General features: G+C 44.3%; 1 protein-coding gene across 1 annotated transcript in view; it reads left to right on the top strand.

Annotated features, from left to right (window-relative positions):
* Positions 1-3,460: 3,460 nt before the first annotated feature.
* Positions 3,461-23,381, top strand: part of CTBS (chitobiase) — a 65,482-nt gene continuing 45,561 nt past the window's right edge. Inside the window, exon 1 of the mRNA XM_044238585.1 lies at positions 3,461-3,573. The gene's annotated coding sequence lies outside the window, so the exon portion shown is untranslated. The remainder of the gene's footprint in view (positions 3,574-23,381) is intronic.

Genomic DNA, 23,381 nt, shown 5'->3' with positions numbered 1-23,381 from the left:
TAGGAGGCTGGTTTTCTTCTCTCCCCCAGGGTAGGATAGTACTTTAGGACATCTCTGTGTTGGCACAGTCCTCTGTGCCAGCTGTCACCTGCAGTAGCTAGAGAGGACACTTGGGTGGGGAGGGTGTCTGAGGGGCCTGCAGTAGAAGGGCTGGGCCCCAGGGCTCCTGCAAGGCGGCTGGAGCTCTAGGTGCAGGTACTGGGCATTTGAACTCCTTCTGGAACCTGCAGGCCCAGGGAACGGGAGCTGCAGCCTACAAGAGTCAGCCCTGGACGCAATGGATCGCTTGCTGGGGGGTAAAAAAACAAAACAAAAAAACCTCTTTCTCCGCTGCACCTGGGGACTTAAATTTTTCTCTTTCAAAGAGAAGAAACCCAAGGTGAAAACTCTAACTTTAGGTGAGTTACTGAAAGAGGCAAAAATAAAATCCCCAACAGGATTCCAAAAGAATTCTCCTTCCTTGTTTTCTTGTTTTGTTTATTTGTTGGTCCTTCCAGGGCACTGCATTTTCACTTGTCCCGTCCTCCAGCTGGTATTTGAAATGTCTGCAGTTCCTGCGTTCAAGTTGGAGAACCTATCGCCCCCTGTCCACAGGCATCCTGGCAGAGACTTGGGTGTGGTGCAGGGAGGGGCAGAGCAGGGTGCCCCGGCAGTCCAGTTTGACCCCTAAAAGGGGTCGGTGTGCTGTTTTGGGATAATACAATCAAATGACGCTACCAGGAGGCATGTGATTCTCTTCCATTTGAGTGTGTACTCTACGAACAGCCAGTGTCTGCGGTAATAACAAAAGGATAAGGCAAAGTATGTGGTGAAACATTCTTACCATTGGCTCAGCCAAGTCAAAATCAGATGCTCATCTTCTGTGGGATCAAGATTAAATATCCGAGTCCTACAGATTCTTTCTGTGTCCTAACCCAGTGCAGGGCTCAGTCTCTGAAACTGATCAAGAAAGCAGCTGTGTGCCTACCAGAAAGTTCAGTCTTCATAAATAAAGCTCAGGTCAGAGTCTTTCTCCCAACAGTGTCTTACAGAGACATGTAGAAAGAATCTTCAAGTGACTCATTTAATATAGAAGCAGCCTATTAAGTTGTCTATTTTGAAATCTCAGTGTATAGAATCTTCAAATGGCTTATACGAGTGTCAGCTCTGTTCCGGCATGTGAAGAGCATTATTAAAAAGATTCTAAACGTATAAAGAATAATGGGCTCATCCTCCCACTCCTGAACATTTAGAGCAGAGTCTGCGATCCTCTACCCCTTTCCCGATGTCTCCTGCATGGGGATGGTGTCACACTGTGCAATAATTCCAAGAAAACACTCCTTTCCCATCTCCTGCTAGAGATGGTACAAGGGCGGGTTGGTTAGGAACCATACTCCAGTCCTGGCCCTGTCATGGCCAAGCTGTGTGCCTTTGGGCAAGCTATTCAACCTCTCTGAGCCTTGTTGTTTATTTTTTTTTTTCAACTGCACAATAGACGATTCCAGCCCAGTCCTTGATTGATAAGATTGAGACAGTGCCACTAGAAGGATCATCTAGTTCAAAGTCTCCTCCATCAGGCTGCCCATACTCCTAGCTCACAGGTTTCAACATTGATGCAGGACCATCAAACAAGTTGAGAAAATTTGCAAATGTAACTTCAAGACTCTTTGGGGCCCAACAGCAAACATGAAACATAACCTCTAGTTAACATTACCATTCCCCGCTAGAGATGAACGAACAGATTAGGAGAGGTCAGATCATCTACTTCTAAGAACATTACTAGTACATAGCATAAGAACAACTCAGGCCTTGTGGCTCAGTTGGTTAAGCGTCCGTCTCTTGATTTTGGTTCAGGGCATGATCTCTGGATCATGGAATCGAGCCCCACGTTGGGCCTCGGACTGGGGAAGGATCCTGCTTAAGATTCTATGTATCCCTCTGCCCTTCCCACCTCTCTCTCTAAAAATAAAAATTTAAAAAAGAACCCAGGCCTTTAACTCTGGGTATTACAGGTTTTCTACCTGATTCCCCAGAAGAGATCAGACCAGCACGGCCCAGCCAGCTTAGCCAGTGTCTCCTAGGAGGTGGTGGCTTTTACTCCCTGAAGCCTTTATTTTCACCGGGCAGAACGTCAAGGGGGAACTCAGCCCTTCGCATTCCCACGGAGGAAATGCTACCAGGCACTGCTGAGCAATATGGATCTCATGAGATTTTCAGTTGGAGGCGAGACAAAGGCCAGAGGATTTGATCTTGTACCCCCATGCCCCACAACATCCTCGTTGCCACAGACTGGGCTCCTATAATCCCCTCTCTCTGCCTCAGCCCCAGCCAAGTAACCCAGAGAGGGAGGGAGGAACATCTACAATGCCGCCTGTAACTCTGACATGGGTTCTCTACTGCAGTCCGACAGCCGGCCACACCCAGGAGAGAGACAACTTCCAAATTCCCGTAAAGGAGAGTCTTGCTTGGAGGCCCCAGTGCGGCTAGAAGGCGGTGGGAGTTGCTTTGAAGCTGCATCTGTAAAGCAAGCACACTGTTTGGTGATGTGTGTGTGTGTGTGGAGGAAAAAGAAGAGACTTCAACGTTCTGCCAGGTGCCAGAGATGGGCCCTGAGACCTACTCCTGCCCTAGGGAGCTCACAGACTAGAGGCAGGAGACCACGAAGGATGAGTCAAACAGCTGCGGGAGAAGCCTGGGAGGAGGTGCCAGGCAGGAGCTGGAGCCACACCACACGGCATTGAAACTTCTAGTTAGGTAAAGCCAACAGTGAGACGGATTTTCTTTTCCTCCCCACCCCACTGGCCACTGCTGCCTATTTGCTCCCTGTAAAACAGCAACTTTAGCTTATGTGCCCCCCAGCTGAGATGAAAAAGACAAGCTTCCTTGGGGCCAGATTAACCCGTTTATCAAGCTAAGAAGCAGCCACGCCTGGCTTTTAAGGGCCAGAGGCTTACTCTCTGCCCTTTGGCCTTTCTGTCTTCTCTTCCCAGCGCCAGTTCAACACCAGGCCTGACTTCTCAAACAGCATTGCTCAGTTTGAGTTCACACTCACCATAATAGACACTGCTGGATACAGGAAAAAAACAAAACAAAACACTAGATGAAAAATACTTTAGCGTGTGCTTATCTTTGAATGGCGAGATTAAAGTTTATAATTTTCTGTGCTTTCAATTTTTCTTTTTTTTTTTTTTTTACAATGAATTAGCATTCCTTTGGAGAACAGAACATACACCAATTTGGGAAATATGGATGAACCGCCAAGGCTGTGAGAAAATGGAAACCCCAGACCAAACCAAACCAAACCTCAGAAGACCAAGCCAGGTCCCCGGACTGGAGCCCCGTTCCTCCGCATCCTGGCTTCTCAAGCTGCAGCCCTTCCTGCTGCCGCACTCTTGCCCCGCGGGCCTGCATCTGCCCCGCACCCGCCCGCCAGAGGGCGCCGTGGGGCCACCGCCCCACATCCTGGCGCTGGCGGCTCACAGCCCGGGCTGCGGGCGAACCCGCGCGGAGGCGAGGCACCCGCTACAGCAAAGGGGACTCGGGGTGGAGTGGCTACCGGCAGACGCGCATCGCACTTCACCCCGCCGAGCACAGGTAACTGTCCTCAGGGCCCAAGCTCCCCCCTCCCCCCACGGTGCAGCTCCAGCGGCAGGCGCAGCCGGGCTGCCGCGGGCTCTTGCGCCTCTCCCCGCGCGCCGCAGCCTCGAGCAAAAAGCCGGCCGGCTCACCGCGCCGCCACCGCACACCAGGGGAGCTCGCGACTGGACCCCACTGCTCCCGGGAGGGATTGCTCTGGGCTTTCGCAATTTAAAAAATTAGGGAAGTAAAACATACACAGTAATATGTAGTCGTGAGAAACCCCAGTCACATCTGTGTGATGTGAAAACACCAGCCTCCAAAGGGCGCCTGGGTGGCTCAGTGGGGTAATCCTCTGCCTTCGACTCAGGTTATGATCTCAGGGTCCTGGGGTGGAGCCTCACATCGGGCTCTCTGCACAGCAGGGAGTCTGCTTCCCCCTCTCTGCCTGCCTCTCTGCCTACTTGTGATCTCTCTGTTACATGAAGAAATAAAAAATCTTATTAAAAAACCAAAACAACAACAACAACAACAAAAAAAACAGCCTCCCTTCACCACCACCTTCCCACCCCCCTCCATAAATAACTAGCAACAGATTCTTAAATGCACTTCTATCCAAGTAGTAAGTCTATCATTGTGGCTTTCTGTATGTCTGTTCATCCAGCCGTCCATGTATTCATCTATGCCTGGAAGAAGATTCATCAAAATGTTAACGGAGGTAATCTGTAGGTGGTAGAATTAGAACGATTCTTCTTTTCTGAGTGTTTCACAGGAAACTGTGCGTGGGAGGGGAGTTGTTACCATATTTAAATCGCACACATCCTGAGGCTGCCCTGACCTCTGCCAAGGGCGGACTCTTTCTTGTGGGCTGCTCCGGGTCTCTTGCGTGGAGAGATGGGGCAATATCACGTCCCGGCTGCACCGAGCAGCCCTGGGGGAGTGGGGCCGGTAACAGAGCCCAGGGTTGTGTCTTTGTGATGAGCGACTCTAAAGGACTTGGCTCCTGCCTACCAGTTTTTACCAGTTTTAAGGGCCGATTCACTGGAAAATGCTGCCGGCGTCTGGGAAATAACAATAGAATCACGGTGATGGTTTTATCAAAACTCTCTGGACTGAGAACCTATTGGAAGGGGCTTTTTTTTTTTTTTCCCTTTGTGATCCTTGAAAAGTGATTTTGAAAATTTTGTTTGATTTTGGAGGCCAGAGAACCCAAGTTCCGAGTTGAAAGCTGGTTTTAACCAACCCTGAATCTTTATGGTCCTTGAGAGTTATGTAGCAACTACAAGTCTCTTCCTCTCTCCTTCCTGGTTTCTGAAAAGCAGAAAAGGGGTTGGTGATCCGTTCTAAAAACACGGAGCCCAACCAGGTCTTCCCGGGATATTTGTGGGGGGCAGGTGTGCAAAGCCTGCAAGGTTCCCTTTTCTTTCTTTTTTTTTTTTTTTTTAAAGATTTTATTTATTTATTTGACAGAGAGAGATCACAAGTAGGCAGAGAGGCAGGCAGAGAGAGAAAGGGAAGCAGGCTCCCCACCAAGCAGAGAGCCCGATGGGGGACTCGATCCCTGGACCCTGAGATCATGACCCGAGCCCAAGGCAGTGGCCTAACCCACTGAGCCACCCAGGCGCCCCAAGTCTCCCTTTTAAAGCTGCTTTTCAAAGGTGGTCTAGTTGGACTTTTGTATATTTAACCGATTTATTAAAAACACGTATATTTTAAAAACTACAACTTTAAAAGAAATTAAAATGTTTGACATTTTGGTAATTAGTGGAGGAAACAAAGAGCTTTCCTTTGCCTGGTGATCAACCATTTCCAATAAATCGTTTATTGAGTACCTGTTTCAGCACCAGCCAACATGATCAGCACAGAGTGAGACAGGATAGAGAACCAGGCTCCCCCCACCCCCACAGGCCCCTCTCACCGCCCCACCCCACACCCGCAGCACAAATTGCAGGGAATCCATAGAAAACCTCATTTGCTTCCAAGATTGTGGGAAAGGCCTAATCCAACTCCAGGGATTCCCAGACTTTGACATTTCACCAACAAATAAAATTCTGAAATAAATTTAGAGACAGAGATGGTGTGCCAGCTTTTAATTTTGCCATGTAAGGTCATTCAAAAAGAGCCTGTCATCTGCTGTCACTACTGTTTGTATAAGACATGACACGCTGACATCAACAGGACATGATCTCAAAATAAAAGTCTTAAAAAAATAAATTTCACCTTTTAAAACATTTTACCATACTTTCTTTAATTTTCCGTGTTTCCAAAGTGAAAATGTTAGCAGCTTGCCTTTTGCCTATTTTTGTGTCTTAGCTGCTAGAGCATAAGAACCATAAATGAGTCTTTATTTGATAGGAACTTTTCTTAAACTATTTTTGGGCTATCATGTTGAATATCAGTGAACAATGCCAAGTACACAGAGATGAGAAATAGTAGATGTTTGGCTGAATTTATATTAATTCCCAATTTATACTAATCCTAAGATCCAACACTAATTCTGTACCCAAACTTTCCAAGTTAGACAAGGATACCACCATTTATTTGATTATTTTTGAAATTTTATTTTATTTCAATTCAGTTAATTAACATATAGCGTATTCTTAGTTTCAGAGATAGAGTTGGATATAACCCACAATGCTTCTTACATCGCGTGCCCTCCTTAATGCCTGTCACCCAGTTTTCCCGTCCCTTAACTCCCTCCCATCCAGCAGCCCTCAGTTTGTTTCCTATAGGTAGGAGTCTCTTTTTTAAAAAAAAAAATTTAATAAACATATAATGTATTATTAGCCTCAGGGGTACAGGTCTGTGAATCGCCAGGTTTACACACTTCACAGCACTCACCATAGCACATACCCTCCCCAATGTCCATAACCCCACCTCCCTCTCTATAGCCCCCTCCCCCGGGCAACCCTCAGTTTGTTTTGTGTGATTAAGAGTCTCTTATGGTGTGTCTCCCTCCCGATCCCATTGTGTTTCATTTATTCTTCTCCTGACCCCCAAACCCCTCACATTGCATCTCCATTTCCTCATATCAGGGAGATCTTAACGATAGTTGTCTTTCTTCGATGGACTTATTTCGCTAAGCGTAATACCCTCTAGTTCCATGCACGTCGTCACAAATGGCAAGATTTCATTTCTTTTGATGGCTGCATAGTATTGCATTGTATATATATACCACCTATTCTTTATCCATTCATCTGTTGATGGACATCTAGGTTCTTTCCATAGTTTGGCTATTGTGGACATTGCTGCTATAAATTTTCGGGTGCATGTGCCCCTTCGGATCACATACCCTTCGTTTGTATCTTTAGGGTAAATACCCAGGAGTGCAATTGCTGGGTCATAAGGTAGCTCTATTTTCAACTTTCTGAGGAACCTCCATGCTGTTTTCCAGAGTGGTTGCACCACTTTGCGTTCCCACCAACAGTGTAGGAGGGTTTCCCTTTCTCTGCATCCTCCGCATCCTCTGCCAGCATCTGTCATTTTCTGACTTGTTAATTTTAGCCATTCTGACTGGTGTGAAGTAGTATCTCATTGTGGTTTTGATTTGTATTTCCCTGATGCCGAGTGATGTGGAACACTTTTTCATGTGTCTCTTGGCCATCTGGATGTCTTCTTTGCAGAAATGTCTGTTCATGTCCTCTGCCTATTTCTTGATTGGATTATTTGTTCATTGGGTGTTGAGTTTGCTAAGTTCTTTATAGATTTTGGACACTAGCCCTTTATCTGATATGTCGTTTGCAAATATCTTCTCCCATTCTGTCAGTTGTCTTTTGGTTTTGTTAACTATTTCCTTTGATGTGCATAAAGTCTTTTGATCTTGATGAAGTCCCAGTAGTTCATTTTTGCCCTTGCTTCCCTTGCCTTTGGTGATGTTCCTAGGAAGAAGTTGCTGCGGTTGAGGTCAAAGAGGTTGCTGCCTGTGTTCTCAAGGATTTTGATGGATTCCTTTCTCACATTAAGGTCCTTAATCTATTTTGAGTCTATTTTTGTGTGTGGTGTAAGGAAATGGTCCAGTTTCATTTTCTGCATGTGGCTGTCCAATTTTCCCAACACCATTTGTTGAAGAGGCTCTCTTTTTTCCATTGGACATTCTTTCCTGCTTTGTCAAAGATTAGTTGACCATAGAGTTGAGGGTCTATTTCTGGGCTCTCTATTCTGTTCCATTGATCTATGTGTCTGTTTTTATGCCAGTACCATCCTGTCTTGATGATGACAGCTTTGTAATAGAGCTTGAAGTCTGGAATTGTGACCAACTTTGGCTTTCTTTTTCAAGGTCTTGGCTATTCAAGGTCTTTTCTGGTTCCATATAAATTTTAAAATTATTTGTTTCATTTCTTTGAAAAAAATGGATGGGATTTTGATAGGGATTGCATTGAATGTGTAGATTGTTTTAGGTATCATAGACATTTTCACAGTATTTGTTTTTCCAATCCAGGAGCATAGAACATTTTTCATTTCTTTGTGTCTTCCTCAGTTTCTTTCATGAGTACTGTATAGTTTTCTGAGTATAGATTCTTTGCCTCTTTGGTTAGGTTATTCCTAGGTATCTTATGGGTTTGGGTGCAATTGTAAATGGGATTGACTCCTTAATTTCTCTTTCTTCTGTCTTGTTGTTGGTGTAAAGAAATGCAGCTGATTTCTGTGCATTGATTTTATATCCTGACACTTTACTGAATTCCTGTACAAGTTCTAGCAGATTTGGAGTGGAGTCTTTGGGTTTTCCACATATCATCTGCAAAGAGTGTTGGTTTGACTTCTTTGCTGATTTGGATGCCTTTAATTTCTTTTTGTTGTCTGATTGCTGAGGCTAGGACTTCTACTACTATGTTGAATAGCAGTGGTGCTAATGGACATCCCTGCCGTGTTCCTGACCTTAGAGGAAAAGCTTTCAGTTTTTCTCCATTGAGAATGATATTTGTGGTAGGTTTTTCATAGATGGCTTTGATAATATTGAGGTATGAATACTTTGAAGAGTTTTGATCAGGAAGGGATGCTGTACTTTGTCAAATGCTTTTTCAGCATCTATTGAGAGTATCATATGGTTCTTGTTCTTTCTTTTATTAATGTATTATATCACACTGATCGATTTGCAGATGTTGAACCAACCTTGCAGCCCTGGAATAAATCCCTCTTGGGTGTGGTGAATAATCCGTTTAATGTACTATTGGATCCTATTGGCTAGTATTTTGGTGAGAATTTTTGCATCTGTGTTCATCGAGGATATTGACCTGTAATTTTCTTTTTTGATGGGATCCTTGTCTGGTTTGGGGATCAAGGTGATGCTGGCCTCATAAAATGAGTTTGGAGGTTTTCCTTCCATTTCTATTTTTTGGAACAGTTTCAGGAGAATAGGAATTAGTTCTTCTTTAAATGTTTGGTAGAATTCCCCTGGGAAGCTCTCTGGCCTTGGGCTTTTGTTTGTTTGAAGATTTTTGATGACTGTTTCAATCTCCTTACTGGTTATGGGTCTGTTCAGGTTTTCTATTTCTTCCTGGTTCAGTTTTGGTAGTTTATATGTCTCTAGGAATGCATCCATTTCTTCCAGATTGTCAAATTTGTTGGTGTAGAGTTGCTCATGGATGTTCTTGTAATTGGTTGTATTTCTTTGCTGCTGGTTGTGATCTCTCCTCTTTCATTCATGATTTTATTTATTTGGGTCCTTTCTCTTTTCTTTTTGATAAGTCTGGCCAGGGGTTTATCAATCTTATTAATTCTTTCAAAGAACCAGCTCCTAGTTTCGTTGATTTGTTCTATTGTTTTTTGGGTTTTATTTCATTGATTTCTGCTCTGATCTTTATGATTTCTCTTCTCCTGCTGGGTTTAGGCTTCCTTTGTTGTTCTTTCTCCAGCTCCTTTAGGTGTAGGGTTAGATTGTGTATTTGAGACCTTTCTTGTTTCTTGAGAAAGACTTGTATTGCTATATATTTTCCTCTCAGGACTGCCTTTGCTGTATCCCACAGATTTTGAACCGTTGTTTTTTCATTATCATTTGTTTCCATCAATTTTTTCAATTCTTCTTTAATTTCCTGGTCGACTCATTCATTCTTTAGAAGGATGCTGTTTAGTCTCCATGTATTTGGGTTCTTTCCAAATTTCCTCTTGTGATTGAGTTCTAGCTTCAGAGCATTGTGGTCTGGAAATATGCAGGGAATGATCCCAATCTTTTTTTTTTTTAATTTTTTTTATTTATTTATTCATTTGACAGACAGAGATCACAGGCAGGCAGAAAGGCAGGCACAGAGAGTGGAAGGAAAGCAGGTTCCCTGCTGAGCAGAGAGCCCGATGCAGGGCTCAATCCCAGGATCCTGGGATCATGACCTGAGCCGAAGGCAGAGGCTTTAACCCACTGAGCCACCCAGGCGCCCCTGATCCCAATCTTTTGATACCAGTTGAGACCCGATTTATGATCCAGGATGTGATCTATTCTGGAGAATGTTCCATGTGCATAGGTAGGAGTCTCTTATGGTTTGTCTCCCACTCTGATTTCATCTTATTTTATTTTCCTCCTCCCTTTCCCTATGAGCTTCTGTTTTGTCTCTTAAATTCCACAAATGAGTGAAATCATATGATAATGTCTTTTTCTGATTGACTTACTTCACTTAGCATAATACCCTCTAGTTTTGTCCACATCATTGCAGTTGGTAAGATTTCATTTTCTGATGGCCGAGTAATATTCCATTGTGTATATATACCACATCTCCTTTATCCATTCATCTGTTGATGGACATCTAGGCTCTTCCATAGTTTGGTTATTGTGGACATTGCTGCTATAAGCTTTGGGGTGCACATGCCCCTTCAGATCACTACATTTGTATCTTTGGGGTAAATTCTCAGTAGTGCATTGCTGGGTCATAGGGTAGCTTTATTTTCAACTTTCTGATCCATGCTGTTTTCCAGAGTGGCTGCAGGCTTGCATTCCCACCAACACAGTGTAAGGGGGTTCCGCTTTCTCTACATCCTCACCAATACCTGTTGTTTCCTGTGTTGTTAATTTTAGCCATTGTCACCGGTGTGAGGTGGCATCTCATTGTGGTTTTGAACCACCATTTATTTTAATTTTAGATTGCTTTTGTTGTTTCTGTTGGGTTTGGACTTTTAGTGTTTTCTAGTAATTGAAGACCCTTTTAGTTGGCTTCTTATCAGTTGAAGGCACTTTGCTAGTGACCACCCAAAGAACTGAGCATTTTGGTATCATATTCTTTCACCTAAAGGGTTTTCCAAATTATGATCATTGCGTTTCAAGAAATAAGTGCTTTGAAAGTGGATTATACTAGCCACCTGCTTAAGTTGAGAAGGGGTGGGGGCAGCAGATGTTGTGGGGGAAGCAGAGGTGAATGGTGAGGGCAATAAGGATCAATTAAAGAGCACCTACATGGCTCAGTTGGTTAAGCATCTGACCTCAGCTCAGGTCATGATCCCAGGGTCCCAGAATCAAGCCCCCAGGTTGGCTCTGAGCTCAGTGAGGAGTCTACTTGTTCCTTTCCTTCTCCTTCTGCCCCTCTCTCTCACTCATGCTCTCTCTCTCTCCCTCAAATAAAATCTTTTTTTAAGAAGTCAATTAAAATGAAAGGGATGCTATATATAATTTTTTAGCCTTTTCTAGAACTGAAGCAGATACAACATTGCATTTCTTGAAAGCAATCAGGAAGGGCATTAAATCACCCAGAAGTTGAAAGCTGTTTGTGGGAGAAGACGCGCCTGATCTTCCATCCTTTACCACACGGATCTTAACCTGCTGGCATTGCCCAAGCCCCGAGGCCTGGCAGCCTAATGACAAGGCAGCCTCCTGGATGGTGAGGGAGACAGAAGGTTTTCTGGGCACAGGCTCTGCTGTATTACAGAGTAGTAATGGAAACCTCAAGCTTAAGTATGACTTTTCCCCCAAACCTAACATTAGCTGGTGTTAAAGTATTTTCACCAGGGAAAGCAAAGGCTTTTAGTGGTTTTACCTTGTCCTGAAATGGAAACTTTGACCCAGGTCGTGGTTGTCTGGGAAAAGGATGCAACCTGAGATTTCCTGAGCTTTTATTTCCAAAGACTCTTCCATCAGAATGGACTTTGCAGAGAATTCACAGAACTTTGGCACTCCCCATCTTCATTCTTGATCCTGTTGCCTCATTCTTTTTTGGTCCAGCCATCCCAAAACCGTGTCTGCAGCTGTCACTTGGACCCACCCACTCCTAAGTTGGGATTTTTATCCCTAACCTCTTTCCAGAGCTCCAGATTTGTATTTTTGTCAGTTGGCTGAACATCTTCCAACGGGTGCCCTAAACTCAGCATATCCCAAATCAAACCGATCAATTCTCCCCACCACGGACAACAGCCTCCTCCACCTTCTGTGTCCCTTCCTTTGCTTTGGTTAGCCATGTTGTCATTCATTCCATTGTTCAAGCTGAGGAGCTCAGTGTCATCCTCACCTCCATCCCTGTCCTTCACCCCCATTTTCTAACTGCCACCAAATCCCATCCTCTCCTGCCCTCCCATGTCTGTTCTCCATTCTCTCATCTCCACCCCACAGTTACTGCCCTGCTCTGGGCCCTCACTGCCTCTCACCTGCACTAGGGAACTGGCTTCTATCTGGTCACAGGATCACAGGAACATCCCACCAGAAACTGTCTGCACAGCTGTCAGGGAGACCCCTGGAAAACATCGCTCAGTTTCCATCTGTCTCTTGCTTGAACCAACCTGACAGCTCATTGCCAGGACGACAATGTCCAAACTACTTGTCATGCCACATCGAGTTCTTCCCATCTGGTTCCCAGCCATCCCCCTGTCTTCCTGGGACGCCCTGCACCATGCATCCTTCAGAAGAGATTACAGTCTGCCCCCCAATTTATGTTGCCTTCTTCCTGATTAAAATCATGACAGTTGCTAATTACAGTTATGTATAGTCTTTCTTGCAATCCAATATGGCCAGGTGACAAAGTTCTGGATAATAGAATGTAAGCAAAAGAATCACGAGAGGTTTCTAAGAATTTCCACAGGAGGGATCTAAAACGTGTCTTTACTCCTTTTCTTTTGCCCCTTTTCCTATCCTACAGCCTGGAACAAAGGTGTGTGGCTTCCACTTTGGAGCAGGAACGTGAGGGGCACACCCCAGGGCAGGAAGAGCAGCCTCCGTGGAGGGTACCATGGAGCAGAATGGCCACAGCCCTGGCTACCTACCTCTGGAATGTTCTGTGGGAAATTGTGGCAGAGCAAATGCATGCTGCCTGCGGCAGGCTCTGAGTAGCTCTTTGGACATTCCTCAGTCATGGTCCTTCGCTGAGTCATGCTCACTGGTTTGATCTCTCTAGAATGGGACCTGGGGGTAGGGGGGTGGGGGGGCTGTGGTGTAAGCAACGGTGTGCATGTGTCCTCCGCATTCTTCTTTGTCTACTCCGTCTGGCACAGACAGAGCAGGCCCCTGGGGAGCATTGCGGAGCTAGTGAGTACTGAGGAGGGCTCCAAAGAAAGCTCCGTCCTCTCTGAGCCCGTGGGGTGGGCTGTACAGACTCCTGCCACTTGCCAGCTGAGGGCATCGGGCACAGTGTGTAGCTGCTCTGTGCCGTAGTTGCCATCTCCGCTGAGCGGCCCAGCAGCACCTCCGGTGTGTTGCGGGCATTAAAGGGCAGTTTCTGCCAAGCACTTAGCACAGGACCCGGCCCACAGATGGAACTGGAAGAGCAGCTGTTACCATTCGTGGTTGTCTTTCTCCGGATTGCGCATGCTCGGTCCCTCTCCTTCTCTCCCCGCCCTGTACTTTGCTTTTCATTAACTTTTCAACTCAGATACATCTTCTGAGCCCCAGGACTGTGCCACACTAACACAGTCTCCATGCCTGGGGGGAGCTCGCTGGCTTTGGTGGAGGCAGGCACGGAAACCGGAGCTGCAGCACAGCTGAAAGGTGGAAGTGCTCAGTTTTCGCGGAAGCACAGGGAGGGCAGGCAGTCACCGTGGGCAGGGGGACTGGTGGAGGACCACCCTGAATGGGAGTGGGGAGGCCAGCACAGTGTGGTCTGGCCACTGCCAGTGCGGTTCAGTAAGACTCTGCCACTGGTTCTCACACTGGAGCAATCCTCAGAATCCCCCGGAAGCCTTTGGTGAAATGCAGATTGCGCGGCTTTCTTCCCTGTGTCTCAGATTTACTAAATCCAGGGCAGGGCATGAGCTTTTGCGTTGTTGTTGTTGTTTTAAGATTTATTTATTTCAGAGAGAGAATGTGCTCAAGCGCCCTTGGGAGTGTGGTGGGGGGGGAGGGGCAGAGGAAAAGGGAAGGGGGAAGTTCAAGCCCACTGACACTGAGCATACAGCCCAAGGTGGGACTAGACCTTATGACCCTGAGCTCACAACCTGGACCCAACCAAGATGTTGCTTAAGGACTGAGTCACCCTGGTGCCCTTCAGGACTTCTGCGTTTTTAAAATTTTATTTTACTTATTTATTGGACAGAGAGAGACACAGTGAGAGAGGGAACACAAGCAGGGGGAGTCACAGAGGGAGAAGCAGGCTCCCAATGCGGGGCTCCATTCCAGGACTCTGGGATCATGACCTGAGCCAAATGCAGCCACTTAAGGACTGAGCCACCTAGGCCGCCCCCTTGAGCTTTTGGGTTTTTAACAAGTTCCCAGGTGGTCCTCCTGTTGCTGGCGGGGACCACACACTGAGCACTGGGAGTGGGAGTAGGGAGCAGGAGTAGTGGGAAGGCCAGTGGACTTCACACACCAGCTCTGGAGCTCAGATTCTGTAATAGCAGCGGCAGTCAGAACTGTGAAGCGGTTTAAGAAGAAGAGCGTGCAGTGAGACCTGTGTTGCTTTGAAGGGTATAGGACTTCAGAAGGGAAGACAGGTCTGGAGTTGAAACCAGGTGAGCCGTGGGCGGTGAGGATCACGCTGGGCGTGGAGCCCCGCCCCGCCGCTCTCCCTTTGCTGCTCCTTCCTCTTGCTCATAAAGGAAGAGGTACAGCCCTTTTTGTCCAGGCTTAAAACTTCCCCTTTCCCCCAGGCCATCATGCTATCTCCTCTGGAAAGACTATCTTCCAGACTCTCCCCATTCCCTTCCTGTTGGACATTGTTTAAACCAAACCTTCAAACACAAAGGAGCTCCCAGAATCCTACTACCTACCAGCTTCTTTCGGCTGCTATTCTTGGTAATTTTTAAAAATACATTTATTTTGGATTTGAGTATATTTGACCTACAATATTCCATTAGTTTCAGGTGTACAACATGGTGATTCTGCAAACCTATATGACCCATTCCTCTCCTGGGCCACTCTGTCCCCACAGGATGCTATTACCATGCCATTGACTCTCTTCCCTGTGCTGTGCCTTTCATTCCCCTGACTTCTTCATTCCCATCCTGGCAGCCTGTGCCTCCCGCTCCCCTTCACCCATTGTGCCTGTCCCCCACCTTCTTCCTTTCTGGCATCCATCAGTTTGTTCTGTGTACTTAGTGGGTCTGTTTCTGCCTTCTTGTTTATTTATTTGTCTTTTTTTGAGATTTCACATATTGAAATACGGATAACTTTTTTTAACCAAAACTTCTCAGCGAATGGTCATTGTGTGCCCCATTTCTTCACCCAGGGTACTGCTCCCCCTAGTTTCATCTGCACCTCCCTGAACAGTGGAATGGTACCTTGTGTTAGGGTCTGTTATCAAAGGAACAAGACTGAGACAAGGTGAGAGTTATGTAAAGCTTTATTCTATGCCAAGTATTAGAGATCAGACTGATCAGCCAGGGGAACGAGACTAAAACAAAGTTAAAGTTATGCAAAGCTTTATTCTATGCCAAGCATTAGAAGTCAGACTGACTGGCCAGGGCCGTGTCGGAAGAGAGCGACCACCCCCAGCTTACAAACTCACGAATTGACTGACTGACCAGTCAGAGCTGCCTCCGAAGAGAGCGACCCCTCCCAATCTTACAGGCTACCTTTTATTGGGTGAAACTGCAACCCATATCTTGGTATCTCAACCCACCGGGTTTGTGTGTCTTTTGTTGATTGGCTAGTTTCATCTGGTCTGGTGACGTGTTATTCAAGATTACCCCGTACCAGGAACTGTTACAAACAGTATTTCCTGGGAAGGCTTTGTCAGTTAACATATTCAGTGTGAATAATAAGATCGTCATCCTTCCCAAGATGGAGTCATTTTGGTTTGGGCAAGACCTTCTCACTGTTAAAATCAGTACTTCATACTGATTAGATGTCTCTATCTGGCCTGACTCGTCCTTGTATTCTGGGCTCTGTTATCAGGAACTAGCCGACTACATTTTACTGGTTTCCTGGACTTGCTTCTAAGTAAGTTTCTCTGGGGTGAGTCAATTTAAGTTTACTCCACAAACAACAGAATGGCTCTTTAACTGAGATGGAGTCGCTCTGGCTAAATAGGTCCTTACACCTTGTTTTTCTTGATTGCTTTAATAGCTTCACCACTCCTCCCACCAACATGTTTTAAAAGAACCCACATACAGAGCTCTGGTAAAAATAGTTAATAAATGTGGCAAATGTCTCAACAGAATTAATTTTTAAGCCTCCAAGCCTTTGTTAACCTTCCATCTGCAAAACTGCTTACAGGAAATCTGTATGTGATGGGAATATTTTATTGTCCCCAAGTTAGCCAGCACAATCCAATTTGTCTGAACTGATGAAATTAAAATAAAATGGAGACTTAGGTAAAATATTCCACAGAGACGTTATGTCTGCTACTCTGCTGGTCCCTGTAGAGCTCAGTTCCTTAGAAACAGGATTGACTCACCTTTACATTATTACTACAATGAAATGTGCATGAATTGTCCATCGTTTGTTTCTACATTTTGGATTTTCTTAAAGGCTTGAAATAAAAATGTCTTGGGAGTCTGGGAGCAGAAGCAAAGACTGCTCTTAAAGGTTCTTCGTTCAGATTTATAAACAAAATGTACTGAAACTTCATCGAATCCAGTTCAAGCTCTTGAATGTGTAATAGGGATTGGCTTCTTTCCTGAAGAAAGAATGTTTCTAAATGTTGCTTATAGCCAGAGACCTCACATTTCTGTTTTGAACTTTTCCCCTTCTTCTGGGCCATTCAGATATTCTGAAATGTTGGCTAAGTGAGTTTCTGATTCAGGCAGGGTGCTGTTTGCTTCATAGTGTCAATGAATTAGAAGAGCTAGGAAGTTTATGGGAACCAGGGACGCCTATTTCTTTTTCCTTTTTTTTTTTTTTTTAAGATTTTATTTATTTATTTGACAGAGACACAGCAAGAGAAGGAACACAACAGTAGAGGAAAAGCAGGCTTCCCGCCAAGCAGGGAGCCGATATGGGGCCACATCCCAAGACCCTGGGATCAGGACCTGAGCCAAAGGCAGGCGCTTTACGACTGAGCCACCCAGTCACCCAGAGAGGCCTATTTCTTATTAGTAAATTCTCCCCTTTTAAATATTTCTCCTCCACTTTCTTCCTGCTGTGGCTTTGCAGAAATCCACAGCTTTCTCAACTGTCCATGTTCTTCCGTAGGAGCAAAAACAATGTTTCTATTTTTTTAGTTTAGGAGAACACCAGCAATTCTTCCACCATTATCAGAATTTTCTAAGTAAGGGCTCCTCTCTCTTTTTAGAGAGAGAGAGAGAGAGAGAATGCTAAGCAGGCTCCATGTTCAGCATGGAGCCCAAAGTGGGGCTCCATCTTATGACCCTTAGATCATGACCTGAGCCCAAGTCAAGAGTCCAATGCTTAACCAACCCTGGCGCCCCCAGGAACCTCCTCTTTTAAACATAATTCTGGATTCATTGACTTTAGAGAGAGGGACAGAGCAGAACACCTGTGATCTTAACTTCAAAGCCCCACTTCCCCTGGATCCCAGGGGCTCCCAGGAGGAGAGACTCACCCCCAACCCTGCAGGTAGAGCAGAGCCCCTGCCGCATTCTGAGGGGGGAGCCCCAAAAGCCCAGTGGGAAGGAGCTTGAGGAGGGATGGGGAGAGGACAGGTGGAGGTGTTTTCTTCCCCTCCAACTCTGGTGACCCTCCCCAAATTAGAAGAGAAAGTTGCTCACATTATTTTATACTTGAGGCGATCCAGTGAAATCCAAGCGTTAATCTTTCTGATTTAGCTGTTCTCTCAAGTGCAAAGGATTTAGAGGTCAATGAAAAGCTGCCAGAATGTTGTCTCCTTCACTCTGGCTTCTGCCAACTTAATTTGAAATTGGCTTTCTCGGGTCTTCTTTTCTCATCTGGGTAGAACCCAGACAGATTTCTGCCTGCAGACGACAAAATCCTGCCCACCCCACCCCAGATCCGCTTCTTCTAGTCCAGGTTGGGAGGTTGGCTCAAAATGACATTGGTGACCATTTGGGCCACTGGGGGTTGTCCCAAGGACAAATCAGCTGCTACCCAGGGCCTGATGGTTTTCCTGAAGACTTGCAGTTTTTCAGAAAGGGAATGGTAGGGAATTGGAGAGAAACAATAATAGCTGAAAGCCTAAAATACCCTGGAATTTCGTCAGGTATGACATCATGGAACTATTACCAACTCTTTGAAAGTTATCCCAAGGCTGTATCCTTATATATATCCTTATATGTATCCTTATGTATATCCTAACACAGCCTTTCACTGGCAGATACTTGCTAAATATTTATAGGATAAATCAATAAACTCACTTAGAATGAACTAAATAAACCCTTGATAAATACTAGGGATGTTCTTTATATTTTCTTTCATTTGTTTTGCTTTGAAGAATGTCTTAGCCATTTCCCACAATCTTGTTTTCAGATTTAATTTTGTTTCCAAACTGATGAATCCAATGGCCACTGGCCCAAAGACCCCTTCATAGCATCAGCAAAGGTGACTGCTTTAATGACATTCTATCGCTCTGATACTGTTAAATTTGAGCATACCAGCGGGAAGCTTGGAAACATTCATGCCTCTGAAAATATGTCAAACACTGTCACGAGCCCAGGATGTTATGTTACATGTTGCAAGCGACTATCAGGAAAACAATCAATGTATGAACTGAAGAGGTGGGTGTGAACGCCACTGCCCCGGGCTTGCTGACATTCCTCTCAGCTTCCTGGTGAAGATGATCTCATGAAAGGTGGAGAGAGGGCCGGGTGTCATTCCTCTCTGCTGCCAGGTAGAGACGGTCAGACAACAGGTGTTCAGATGACCTGTGGAGATAATCGGGTGACACTCTTCCCAGCTGCAGGAGAAGATGGCCAGATTGTTTTTCTCAGATTGCTTGTACTAAGCATTTCTAGAATTTGCCCACCCAGTAAAATGTTAAAATTTTTTTTTTTAATTTTTAGAAAGATTTTATTTGCTTGAGAGAGAGAGAGTGAGAGAGAGAGAGAGAAAGAATATGCACAAGTTGGGGAGTGGCAGGCAGAGGGAGAAGCAGGCTGCACACTGAGCAAGGAGCCTGATGTGGGGCTCAATCCCAGGACCCTGGGATCATGACATGAGCCGAAGGCAGATGCTTAACCGATGGGGCCACCCAGGGGTCCCAAAGTATTAATTTTTTTTATTAAATTGTTTTTACATGATATTCTAACATGACATCTTTTTTCTCCCTAAGTTTATGCTGACACACCACTCTAACATTATCTGTCAACAAAATGGCCTTGAACTGCATAAAAAACACAAGTAACCTTGTCTATGGAAGTAATGCCAAGATAAACATATAAACAAAGGATTTAAGGTTGAGTGTGTCCCTAGCTCAACAAAAAATGGAGACATTTTCTAGTTGTACTCATGTCTTTAGCAAACCTCATTCATTTGGTTGTTCCCCAAGAGCTAAGAATCGAATCTTAGAGAAGGCCGTTCCACCTGTCTCATCAGAGTGGTTGATGACCCTCATGGTCAGGTCACCTTTTCCCATACCTGGGGAAGTGACGTGCTGATAAACTGCCTCAAAAAAAACAAAACCAAACCTAACAGCAACAACAAAAAATAAATTCTGATTGATTTGTGATATTTGCCAACGTCTCCAATATAAGGACTCCTGCTGTGACCATTGTTGCGCTACCAACAGTTACTGGTTTGAAGACTTCCTAAGCACTGGACAGTGAGATCTGGTGAGCTGATCTGGGCTATGTCAGATGCACCTTCATGTCTGTTTTTCTTCTACTCTCCTACCTCTGGGGCTTTATACCTGCTCTTCTGCCTGGAATGTTCCGGAGACCTTTCTCCTTACATTGCAGACTGGCTTTCCAGCTAGCATTATTGGAATCCTCCGGTGAATGAAACAGTGATATAAAGCACTTGGAAGAGTGTCTGGTATGCAATAAATGCTATTTAAGGAATGTTTATTAATATTCTTTTCCTTCACTGACCATCAAGACCGAATTAGGAGTTCATCGTGTGTGTGCTGGGCTCTCCTGTGCTTCTGTCATGTGGTACCCCCCATGCTGTATTGTTCATGGTTCCTTCCCGGCCCTTGTTGGCTCAGGCTTCATAATGTTTACTGTTGCATCCCTGGCGAGCTTGGTGCCTGGAAACCGGAAGACGCTCAATGTATACTCATAGCATAATAACCGGCTAGGTCATTGAATCTGTTGTTTACTACCAGCGTGAATTAGAAATCAAGAGGGTCAGTGTGCATGTCAAGAAATGATTATGAGAAACAGGGAAAGGGGATGATGCAGTGATGATAGCGAAAGAGACTCAATTTTCTGAGGCTGTGTCTGCTTTATTCGTGTTGACAGAAAGGGCATTCTTTGATCCCAGCAGCCAAATTGGGGATGCTCAGTTTGAGGGCTGCTGGTGCTGCCATTGACAGTTACGTTATCGCGCAAGGTGCTGGCTTTCTTGGCATTACAAGAACACTTGTGATTTCAGGAATTCACTTTATGTTTTGTCAAGATCCTTATCTTACATATGTATCTGGCCGGGGGGGGGGGGGGGAGGTAGAGGTTGCTCTAAAATAGCTCTAATGAAACCTTTTTTTTTGATTGACTATAAATGCTTCTTAACCACTTTGGGTTTACAGATTCCTTTAAAAGAATTTGCTAAAAGCTTCTAACGAAAAATACTCTGTGCCCATACATACACCAGTCTTACACACAATTCACTTGTGCACTTCCAAAGAACCCCAGTTTAAAGCTCCTGTCTTCCTGCATTTGTCTGATTTATCTTCGTGACAATTCTTTGAAGTTGGTATGGGTGGGAGCAAAGAATGATGAGTTCATTTGCCCAGAAAACATAATGGTAGCAATTACGTATTTGACCAGGATAACATAAATAGCCTCACCTAGCCATGTGGAGTGACTGTTGCAAACTGAAGTGCTATTTTAAGGGAACTTGCTTTAATTAAGAGGTAATATTTTTATTTATTCATTCATTCATTCATTCACTCATTCTTCCAAGATTTTATTTGAAGTTAAGTTTAGTTAACATATAGTATTAATTTCAGGGGCAGAATTTAGTGAACACCAAGGGCTCATTACACCAAGTGCCCATCACCTAATTACCCCATCCCCCCACCCCCAGCAACCCTCAGTTTGTTGTCTATAGTTAAGAGTCTTTTATGGTTTGCTCCAATCTCTGTTTTTATCTTATTTTATCTTATTTTCCTTTTATTCCTATCTTATTTTATCTTATTTTATTTTTCCTTATTTTATCTTATTTTATTTTTCCTTATTTTATCCTTATCCTTATTTTATTTTCCTGTTTTTCTTTTTTATTTTCCTGTTTTTCTTAAATTCCACATATGAGTAAAATCATGTGGTATTTGTCTTTCTCTGACTTATTTTACCTAGCATAATATATTCCATCTCCATCCATGTCATTGCAAATGGCCACATTTGCAAATGACACACACACCTACATATATATAGATATGTATGTATGTGTATATCTCACATCTTCTTTATCCATTCATCAGTTAATGGACATCTAGACTCTTCCAATAATTTGACTATTGATAATGCTGCTATAAACATTGGGGTGCATGTGCCCCTTCAAATCAGTATTTTTTTAAAAAATATTTTATTTATTTATTTGTCAGAGAGAGAGAGAGAGAGTGCACAAAAAGGCAGAGGCAGAGAGAGAAGCAGGCTCCCTCCTGAGCAAGGAGTGCGATGCAGGACTCAAATTCCAGGACCCTGGGATCATAATCTGAGCTGAAGGCATCTGCTTAATAGACTGAACCACCCAGACATCCCTCAAATCAGTATTTTTGTATTCTTTGGATAAATACCTAGTAGTGCAATTTCTGGGTCAATAGATAGTTCTATTTTTTTTTTAAAGATTTTATTTATTTATTTGAGAGAGAGAGAGTGTGAGAGAGAGCATGAACGAGGAGAAGGGCAGAGAGCGAAGCAGACTCCCCATGGAGCTGGGAGCCTGATGTGGGACTCGATCCCGGGACTCCAGGATCACGCCCTGAGCCGAAGGCAGTCGTCCAACCAACTGCGCCACCCAGGCGTCCCGATAGTTCTATTTTTAACTTTTTGAGGAACCTCCATACGATTTTCCAGAGTGGCTGCACCAGCATGCATTCCCACCAACAGTGTAGGAGGGTTCCCCTATCTCCGCATCCTCACCAGCATCTGTCATTGCCTGACTTGTTTATTTTAGCCATTCTGACTGGTGTGAGGTGGTATCTCATTGTGGTTTTGATTTGTATTTCCCTGATGGTGGGTGATGTTGAGCACTTTTTCATGTGTCTGTCAGCCGTATGTCTTCTTTAGAGAAATGTCTGTTGATGTCTTCTGCCCACTTCTTGATTGGATTATTTGTTCTTTGGGTGTTGAGTTTGATAAGTTCTTTACAGATTTTGGCTCCTAGTCCTTTATCAGATATGTCATTTGCAAATATCTTCTCCCATTCCAAGGGTTGCTTTTTAGTTTTGTTGATTTTTTCTTTGCTATGCAGAAGCTTTTATCTTGATGAAGTCCCAATAGTTCATTTCTGTTCTCGTTTGCCTTGCCTCCGGAGACTATCTAGTAAGAAGCTGCTGTGCTGTCGTCAAAGAGGTTGCTGCCTGTGTTCTCCTTTAGGATTTTCATGGATTCCTGTCTCGCATTTAGATCTTTCATCCATTTGGAATTTGTGTGTGGTATAATAAAGTGTCCAGTTTCATTCTTCTGCATGTGGCTGTCCAATTTTTCCAACACCATTTGTTGAAGGGACTGTCTTTTTTCCACTGGATATTCTTTCTAAAGAATATGAAAGATTAGCTGACCATATAGTCGTGGTTCTATTTTTGGGTTCTGTATTCTGTTCCATTGATCTATGTGTCTATTTTTGTGCCAGTACCATACTGTCTTGATGATTAAAGCTTTGTAATAGAGCTTGAAGTTTAGAATTGTGATACCTCCAGCTTTGGTTTTCTTTTTCCAATATCCCTTTGGGTATTTGGGTTCCATACAAATTTTAGGATTGTTTGTTCTAGCTCTGTGAAAAATGCTGGTGTTATTTTGATAGGGATTGCATTAAATGTATAGATTGCTTTGGGTAGTATAGACATTTTAACAATATTTGTTCTAATCCATGAGCATGGAATGTTCTTCCATTTCTTTGTGTCTTCCTCAATTTCTTTCATTAGTGTTCTGTAGATTTCAGAGTACAGCCTTTTATCTCTTTGGTTAGGTCTATTCCTAGATATGGTTTTTGGTGTGATTGTTAATGGAAGCCATTCCTTGATTTCCCTTGTTGCTGCTTCATTATTGGAGGATAGAAATGCAGATTTCTGTACATTAATTTTATATCCTGTGACTTTGCCGAATTCATGTATCAGTTCTAGCAACTTTTTGGTGGAGTCTTTTGGGTTTTCTACATAGAGAATCATCTCATCTGCAAAGAGCGGGAGTTTGATTTCCTTGCTGATTCAGATGCCTTTTATTTCTTTTCGTTGTCTGACTGCTGAGGCTAGGTC

Source organism: Neovison vison, chromosome 2, assembly GCF_020171115.1.
Source record: "Neovison vison isolate M4711 chromosome 2, ASM_NN_V1, whole genome shotgun sequence".
NCBI lineage: Eukaryota > Metazoa > Chordata > Mammalia > Carnivora > Mustelidae > Neogale > Neogale vison.
The sequence above is the reverse complement of the archived record's forward strand: the minus strand, read 5'-3'. Positions and strand labels throughout refer to the sequence as shown.